This window comes from Ursus maritimus, unplaced genomic scaffold (assembly GCF_017311325.1).
Source record: "Ursus maritimus isolate PB19 unplaced genomic scaffold, ASM1731132v1 scaffold_389, whole genome shotgun sequence".
NCBI classification, from domain to species: Eukaryota; Metazoa; Chordata; class Mammalia; order Carnivora; family Ursidae; genus Ursus; species Ursus maritimus.
This window is the reverse complement of record NW_024426540.1, coordinates 1,879-11,400: the sequence shown is the minus strand read 5'-3', so window position 1 is coordinate 11,400 and position 9,522 is coordinate 1,879. Positions and strand designations below refer to the sequence as shown.

Below are 9,522 nucleotides of genomic sequence, written 5' to 3'. Positions count from 1 at the left end.
ACAATGGACAGGAAGACAGTGGGACCCAGGCCAGTGGGAGATGTGGATGAGGGAAACTTTTTCCTCTGAGACTTTTTACATTTTTTTGGTTTTAGAACCATGTGAATATATTACTTAACTTTGGGTTACGTTCTAGGAGGCAGTGGAGCACAATGTGTGTGTCTAATCTGTTCTCTTTAACTGGAAGGGTCAAGTGTTATTCTTCTAAATCAGCATCTTCAGGGTTGAGACCATGCAAAGCTTCCCACCAAAAGCCATTCTAAGCACGTTCAGAAGCTACAAGCAAAAATATGGACACATTTGACTCTGTGAAAATTAAAGATTTCTGCAAGGCCCAAAACAAAATCATGAAATAATGTCAGAAAACCAAAAACAAATTGGGAAAAAATCTTTTCAACAAATATGAAAAGGTACAGTTTCTTAAAATCTGGAGTTCTTACAAAAGAATTAAAAACAGATTGAAATCCAATTGAGAACAATAGAGAAGGCAGATGCTTAACCGACTGAGCTACCCAGGTGCTCCTGGTTTCTCATTTAATTTTTTTAAGATTTTATTTATTTATTTGAGAGAGAGAGCACACAAGCAGGGGGAGAAGTAGATAGAAAGGGAGAAGCAGACTTTCCCCCTGAAAAGGGAGCCTGATGCGGGGCTCAGTCCCAGGATGCTGGGATCATGACCTGAGCCAAAGGCAGACGCTTAACAACTGAGCCACCCAGGCGCCCCTACAAGTACTTTTTAAGTATATGAAAACGCTCCACCCCACTCATGGTTTAATGAATCAACATTAAAATGAGAAACCAGGTGTGCCTGGGTGGCTCAGTCAGTTAAGCGTCTGCCTTCAGCTCAGATCATGATCCCAGGGTGCTAGGATCAAACCCCACATCAGGCTCCCTTCTCAGGGGAAAAGTCTGTGCCTCCCTTTCTATCTACTTCTCCCCCTGCTTGTGTGCTCTCTCTCTCAAATAAATAAATAAAATCTTAAAAAAATTAAATGAGAAACCAGGAGCACCTGGGTAGCTCAGTCGGTTAAGCATCTGCCTTCAGCTCAGGTCACGATCCCAGGGTCCTGGGATGGAGCCCCACATTGGGCTCCCTGCTCAGTGGGGATCCTGCTTCTCTCTCTCCCTCTGCTGCTCCCCCTGCTTGTGCTCTCTCACTCTCTCACTCTCTCTGGCAAATAAATAAATAAAAATCTTAACGAAAGAACCATTTTTCACCTACCAGAATGACAACATTATAAAAATCTTATAATACACACTGATGAAGTAAGGATATGGAAAACAGGGAGACTAAGACATTTTTAGTAGGATTAAAAGTTGGTGCAGCCTCTTTGTAGTACAGTTGGATACTATCTGTCCAAAGTTTCAAAGTTATACCCTCTGGCCCAGCAACTTCACTACCAGAAATTTGTCTTATGTGTATGCTTGCACTGGGCATTAAGACATATCAAAGGCATATTTACAAGGATATTCATTACAGCCTTATTGGTAGTCATAAAAACCCTAAGCAATGCAAATGTTCACAGAAGACTGGCTACATAGATTATGGAATCTTCATTCAGTGAAATACTAAGCAGCCATTCAAAAGAACGAGACTCCTTTATATTTATGGAATAGTCTCCAACATAGATTAAGTTTAAAAGCAGAATAACGAACTGTGTGCATAGAATGACCCCACTGGTCTGCATGGTGGTTTTTAGAAAGTATTTTATTTTAAGATTTTACTTCTTTATTTGAGAGAGAGAGAGATAGCCAGGGAGAGCATGAGAGGAAAAGAAAGGGAGAAGCAGGCTCCCTGGCAAGCAGGGAGCCCATTGCGGGGCTCGATCTCAGGACCCTGGGATAATGACCTGAGCCGAAGGCAGACACTTCACTGACTGAGCCACCCAGGCGCCCCATAAAGTATTTTTTCTTACAGACATTGATAGGTTTACATACACAGAGACTATCTCTGGAGGAATATATAAGAAACTAGCTACTTTGACTACCTCTCAAGAAGGAAAGTGGCACAGTAAGAGGCCAAGAAAGGGAAGGAGATGTTGTTGTTTCTGTCTTAAATATTGTTTTTTACTTGCTCTTTTTCAATCAAGTGTATGTTTTAGAAAAACACTGGACGTACTCGTCAGGGGTTTGGGTTGCAAGCAACAAAAACAAACTCCAATTAATTTAAGCAGAAGATGAATTTATGAAGGGATATCGGGTGGTTCACAGGTGCTGCAGGAGGACTGGAGACCCCAGGTTTAGCAGCGAGCCAGAAACGCCTTCTCGAGTTATGCTGCAGAACAAGGGCGTGAAGGGTAACGCTGCTGGGACGGGACACCCCGAGTCCAGATGCCCATCCCTGCTGCTTGAACCTCCAGCACAGAAAACTACCAACGTCGTCTATATTTGGGGCTGCTTCAAAGCATGACGGGAACTCCAAAGTCATCTAGTCCAACCTCATTTGTGGATCAAGAACTGAAATAGTTCTGGGGGGGGGAAAGCAGGTGGTTAGAGGCTTCACCCAAGATCACCAAGCCAGGAGAGTAATAGAGCTGGTACTTCTCTAAGACCCGTGCTCATCGCATTGTGTTGCTTTCTGCAACTTTAAGAGGAAGAGGGAGGGCAGTGTTCTCTTTGTAAACACTCAGATGTTCAGATCACACTCGATTTCTCAGACAGCAGGGCTGGTGCTCCATGCCTGACTTGCTGCCTATGAGCTCTGCCGTGAGGTTTTACTCTTGCCTTCTGCACGCCTTTCTAACCTCCTTTAATTCTTCTTTAATTTTAATTCCGGTAGAGTTAACATACAGTGTTATTTTAGTTTTAGGGGCAATATAGTGATTCGACAGTTCACTGTATCAGTGCTCATTGTGATAAGTGTGCTCTTAATTCCCTTCACCTAGTTCACCCATCCCCCCACCTCCCTCTGCTAACCATCGATTGTTCTCTATAGTTAAGAGAGTCTGTTTTTCAGTTGGTCTCTTTTTTTTCCCCTTTGTTCATTTGTTTTGTTTCTTAAATTCCACATATGAATGAAATCATACGGTATTGGTCGTTCTCTGACTGACTTATTTCATTTAGCATTATCCTCTCTAGCTCCATCCATGCTGTTGCAAATGGCAAGATTGCATTCTTTTTTATGGCTGAGTAATATTCCATTAACTCTTTTCTGGGACTACCAGTTTTGCACTTTCCAATCTTCTCATGGCAATTTGTATTACTTCTCAAACCTGGCTTTATTACTTGCTGATGTCTTGGGAAAATATTGAATAAGACATAGTATTAGATGGATGACAAAAGGAGAAGAAACAAAGAAAGACAAGTTCATGTAGGTGCCAATCATTTATTTGGGGAATGGTCATTTAATGCTAGATAATGAGGACAAGGGTGAGCTACAAATCAGAACTAGCATATATTTCTTGCTCTGTAGAAGCTTACTTTCTAGAACAGTTGCTCCAAACTCTTTTCATCATGCCACTCAAGCCAAAAAAAAAAAAAAATCACATACCCAACAACTGCATATTTATTATAAATAATATAAGCTCTACTGTACTGGTTTTTGAATATTGGTAAAGCTTAATTTTCTTAGTATCTTAAAGAATAATAAAAACAAGTGTTCACATATTGTCTTCCCACACCTCAGTATATCACCTTTGGCACCCCCTTGAGCATGGTTCCAATAGGGGAATCAGATGGATACCCCAAAATACTATACCACAAAAAAGTGTGAAGAGGCCTGTCACATCAGAGTGAGCAGAGTATTCTTAGAGGATTGTGGAAGCATTGCAAAAAGAAAGGAAAGCTGAGAATATTCAAGGGCTCCTGACCTAGATCCTGAGCCCAGCTTGGGCCACGCATCAATCCGGGCTTCAGTTCCTTGGCTGGTGTTTGTGCAAAGACTGCTTGATAAAAAGGCTGCGAATGGGGGCCTCTGTCCCCTCTGAAGCATCCATTTCCCAGCACCTCAGGCTGGGAAACATGCCATCCCATGATGTTAGGGACAGACACGTCTGACACATGGCCCAGAACTACCTTTGACTGTCCACACAATCAACAGCGGAGTGGCAAGTGCCATGGATGTGGAGGCAGGACACTGAATCCTGGCTCTCTTGCTAACCAAAGGTATGACTACAGTCCCTCAGCTTCTCTGAGCCTCAATTTTCTCATCCGTAAAGTGGAATAATAAATGCCTTCTAGGATAGGGTGCCTTAGTGGCTCAGTCTGTTAAGCATCTGCCTTCAGCTCACGGGTCCTGCGATCAAGCCCTGATTTGGGCTCCCTGCTCAGTGGGGAGTCTGCTTCTCCCTCCGCCTCTCCCTCCCCCACCCCACCCATGCTCACTCTTGCTCTCAAATAAATAAATGAAATCTTTTTTGAAAAATGCCCTCTAGGATATTAACAACTGCTAACATGTGTTGGGTTTTTCATTGTGCAGTACACGAATCATCTCATGAACTCCTCATGACAACGTGATGAAGTAGATGCTATGATCATTCCCATTTTGCAGGTGTGGAAACTAAGCCCATACCCTACCCACTGCACTCCCTGCTGACCTCCCAGTGCTGCCCGGGGGTGGGCAACTAGGTAACGTGAACCCTGAGGTATGCACAAGGTACCCTTACACATCGTGTAAGATGTAGTCATTGTCCTCGAGTCTAAATTCAAACTATGCTTTTCTACACAGCCTTGAAGGTCAACAAAGTAGGATCTGGTTGGAAAGAAAAGGTGGAGAAAGAGAACTTTAAAGTTACCTCGCTATTTTGGGTGTATGAGTCTGGGAAGAGCGCCAGGTGAAGAATAAGGAGGCCAGCTCTGCCCGCACTTACACGCTGCGAATCTGGACACATCATTTGAGCTGAGGTTCCTTATCTCTTAGGGATCCTAATAAATGAGCTCTACGGGGTCTTCTTGTTGACTATTTGCTAAATGCGCCGCAGTCTGGACTCTCCCTGCTGTCGGGGCAAGTGGCCTAGCGCGGCAGGAGCACCGGCCTAGCGCGGCAGGAGCACCGGAGGTGCTGCTTGGGTAGGCAGGGGCTCACTCAGACAAGGCTGCGTGGGGGCCCCAGCAACAGTGGATGGCGACTCTGGCCAGAGCTCTGGTGGGCCGGGCCGGTAATTACAAGAAAACATTGCAGAGAAAGTTTCTGTTGTGGTTGTTCCCTCTGTTGACTTTAGGCAGTTCTGTCATTTTTGAACTGACCCTTCCCAGATGAGATTGTCCGTTTTCAGCTGGGTAAAGCCAGAGCCTTGCAGCTGATGAGGTATTTGAATCCGCTGTGGCTCCGCCTCCGGGGGGGGGGGCCCGGCGCGGGCGCCCCCCCCCCCCCCCCCCCAGCTTCAGGGAAGTGAGGCCAGGGCTGCAAACTTGCTGACAGTGGCCCGAGGCCTGCAAACCAAACATCCTCCTCTCCTCTGCCTCAGGGGGGCAACCCAAAGAAAACCAAACCACTAGCTTTCCAGAGCAGGGAGTCTCCGGCTGAGCCCCCTCCCTTGGCTCACAGCCTCTTGGGGACAAGGTTACAGTTACAAATTGAGAACTGCTGACGTCTCCTTTTTGGTTGTTGCTTTAAAAACAAAACAAAAACCCAAAAAACAAAAAAAACCACACGTACGCTTTCCTTCATGACTTAAAGCTCACATAGTTGATTCAGACCCAAAGGTATATATTTGCCTGCTTTGCTTTTCTTGTTTTCTTAAGTTTGAACAGTATGAACGCGGCCATTTAGGAGTCAGAGAGAAGGAAATCTCATCTGCGTAGAACTTTTTCCTAAACTTTCCAGTTTCTTTTGGCCTCTGAAAGCCAAAGAACAGAGTCTTTTATGCCAAAGATTAGAAACATCTGGCCCTCACGTTTGAGCAAGGCTGGGCTGAAGTGCGCAGAGCCAGGTGGAATGGCCTGCCTATTTGAACTATGGAATTTAAAGCCTCCAGAGTACTAAAAGTTGCTAAATTCAACCGCCTCGTCTTATAGATAAGGAAACAGGCCCAGAGAGGTTAGGACTTGCTTAATGTCACATATCTTGTGAGTGTCAGAGGTGAAGCCAGAACCCGGAGATTAACTGGAGGAAACTTGCTCCCACCTACTGCTCCTTACATAGACCCAGGCACGGGGAGGAAACGAAAACAGAAAGAAAATGTTTATAAATATTCTTAAGCACTCTGTTTAACTATTTCCACTTGTGCTTGCTTCCGCTCAGTTCTCATCCACGGGCTAGCTGTGCTTCCTCAGGAGAAGAAAGGGATTCAGTGTTCCCAGAGCACCTACTATGTGGCAGGTGTTCGCGAGATTATTTCGTGGTGGAATTTTCACAACACCATGAGGGAGGCATTATTATACCTGTTTCACAGAGGGTGAAACCGAGAGGTTAAGTGCACTTGACCAAGGTCCCATGACTCAGAAGCGGTGGGGTCAGGATTCGAATCCAAATCTCTCCAATGCTGCAGCCTCCAGACGGCCTGACACCACATTGCCGTGGTCACTGCGCGTGTCACAGTTTATACCTTTATACTTTCCCGCTTTCAAAATCACAACCTCGTTTTCATAAGTATTACTTTGTGGACATAATCATTCATGCAACAAATATTTATTAAACAGCTTCTCCACGCCAGGCATGATCAAGACGCTGAAGCTATAGCCGGGAGCATTGTGCATGGATCCCCGCTCCCGGAGAGCACAGCTTCCATGGGCGGACGCAGTCGATAACCCAAATCGGTAAGTCAGTCAAGGTGACAAGTGCGAGGGCGCGAGGCAGGGCAGCAGGGGGAGAACAAAACAAGGCTGGGGAATAGGAAACGTGAGCCGGGGGTGGGGAAGGATAGCAATTCTAAATGGGATGGTCAGAGAAGGAAAGTCTCCTCCGTGACATCTGAGCAGATCTGAAGGTGCTGAGGGAAAAAGCCAAATGGGTATCTGGGAGAAGAGGGAAGGGCAAGTTCAAAGTCACTGAGGCAGGAGAAGGCCTGGTGTGTTCAAAAACAGTTAGGAACCCTTTGGGCCAGAGTGGAATGCGCAAGAGGAAAGAGTATCCGATGGAGTCAGAGAGTAAGGGGGGCCAGATGAGCCAGGGCATGGGACCAAGAAAAACACCAGCTTTTCTGCTGAATGAGAAGGCGGCCGTGGAAGCTTTTGAGTGGAGGATCAACACGTTTTCATTTTCGAAACGATCCCCGTGACTACGGCGTTGAGAGTAGACCAGGGGATGGGGAGCGGGGCGGAAGCAGAAAGACACATTGAGAGGTCGTTGCAATAATTCGTGTGACAGAAGGTGTGACCGGGACCTGGGGAAGTGAAGGGTGCAGTGAGGAGCGAGGCAACTCAGGGTGTATGTTGACAGTGGGACCAGGGTGATCACCTCCTGTCTCACGTGCCCGGGTGTCGCAGAGCATCTATTGTGGGATCTAGGTGTCCCAGCGGGCATTATCACAGATCATCTTTCTATTCACATTGCCACTCACACTCTTTGCATGTCTTCTTTCCTTAGGATGAACTCCTGGAGCTGGATCACTGAGTCAGAGAAGGGGACCATGGTTATGCCTCTTGTTCCATACTGTCTCCTCCTTAGTAGGCTCCGCCAGCAGGGCCTGAAAGATCCTTCATTTAAGATGCTCCGGAATTCCTCTCCTATCGCCAGCATCTCACCCTCTCTCCCACTAGGGTTTTCTTCTTTTTCGCCCTCTCCTCCTTCTCCTTTTGAGGAACTTATAAAGGGGAAGGGTAACAAAGATAGACAAAGTTTAGTGCTGGCTACGGACAGAGGTGAGCAAAGACATGGAGGGATTTCTTCATCTTTTTTCTTCATTTTTCCTCAGGGTCTTACAGCCCTGAGAAAGGGCCAGCTGCTTCCCTCAGTTAGATGAGAATCTTCTGTAAGAATCAACAAACTAACAATACTGCTGACTTGGAGACCCCCCCTTTTTTTCCTTCTGGGGAGATCAATGGACTTAACAATTTCAATTATCTTCCACACTGTCCCCTGGTGCTAGATCAGACTGCCTCCCTGAACAAACATTCCTCTCACCAGGGTGGGAAGTTCACAAACTTTTTGACTCGGTTTATTCCCGTCCCCCATCCATTTGGTTCCCCTGTCAAAGGATGCCCTTGCTTTCTACCATTCCAGAGCGGACTTGCTCAGTCTTCCTTATCCAATTTCATTCTGGTATGGAAGAAAATGTTTTCATTATGTATTAGAGGCAGATGCATTCTTATGGATTGCAAGACCAGTTTGTCAATTTCTGCTGGTCCTAAATTTCGTACAGAAATGCAAGAAACTCAGAATAGCCAGACGATCTTGGAAATGAACAAAGTTGGTAGACTCATGCTGAAAGACTTCAGTAATCAAGACGGTGTGATACTGGCATAAGGATAAACATTTGGATCGATGGAATGATTTAAGAATCCACAAGTAAACCCTAACAATTATAGTCCGTTGATTTTTGACAACGAGGCCAAGAAAATTCAATAGGAAAAGAATAACCTTTTCAACAAATGGTGCTGGAACAACTGAGTAAACACATGCAAACAAACTAAGCTGGACCTCTAGTAAATATCATACACAAAAATTAACTCAAAATGAATCACAGACCTAAACGTAGGGGCTAAAACTGTAAGACTTTTATTTTTTTATTATTTATTTATTTATTTATTTATTTATTTATTTATTTTGACAGAGAGCACGAGCACATGAACAGGGGAGAGGCGTAAAGGGAGAGGGAGAAGCAGACTCCCCACTGACTCTGGGATCATGACCTGAGCCCAAGGCAGACGCTTAGCCGACTGAGCCACCCAGGTGCCCCAAAACTATCAGACTTTTAAAAGAAACCTTCAGAGTAAGTCTTTGTGGTCTTGGATTGGGCAATGATTTCTCAGAGAGAACACCAATACAAAAGATTGATGTGTTGAACTTCATCAAAATTAAAAGCTATTGTGTTCAGAGAATGCCTTGAGAAAAGCTGAAAGGACAGCCCAGAGAATGAGAGAAAATATTTGCAAATCATAAATCTGATAAGGGACTTGTATCTAGAATATTTAAAACTCTTACAATTCAATAATAAAAAGACAATTCAACTTAAAAATGGGCAGTTACAAGAGACTCTTTTCCAGAGAAAACATACAAATGGCAAATAACACAGAAAGTCATTAGGGAAATGCAATTTCACCCACTAGAATGGCTAAATAAAAAAAGGCAGACAATAACAATTTTTGGTGAGGATGTGGAGAAATTGAAATCTCATACACTGGTGATGGGAAAGTAAAATGGTGTAGCCACTTTGGAAAATGGTTTGGCAGTCCCTCTCAATGCTAAAAATAGAGTTACCATATGACCTAGCAATTCCAATCCTGGCTATCTACCGAAGAGAATGAAAACATATGCCCACACGAAAACTTGTACGTGAATGTTCATAGCAGCTTTATTCGCATAATAAAAAAAAGGAAATTACCCAAATGTACCGCAGCCAACAAATGGATAAACGAAATGTGACACAGCCATACAGTGCAATACTCTTTGGTAATAAAAAGCCACGAAGTACAGAAACAGGC

The 9,522-nt window shown here is 44.7% G+C and overlaps 1 long non-coding RNA gene across 1 annotated transcript; it reads left to right on the top strand.

The window, feature by feature from the left end:
• The first annotated feature begins 3,017 nt into the window (after nt 1-3,017).
• LOC103680466 lies at nt 3,018-4,885 on the top strand. The gene is made up of 2 exons (XR_005832110.1): nt 3,018-4,583; nt 4,667-4,885. It is a non-coding gene; the product is annotated as an uncharacterized LOC103680466 (long non-coding RNA).
• The last annotated feature ends 4,637 nt before the right edge of the window (nt 4,886-9,522 follow it).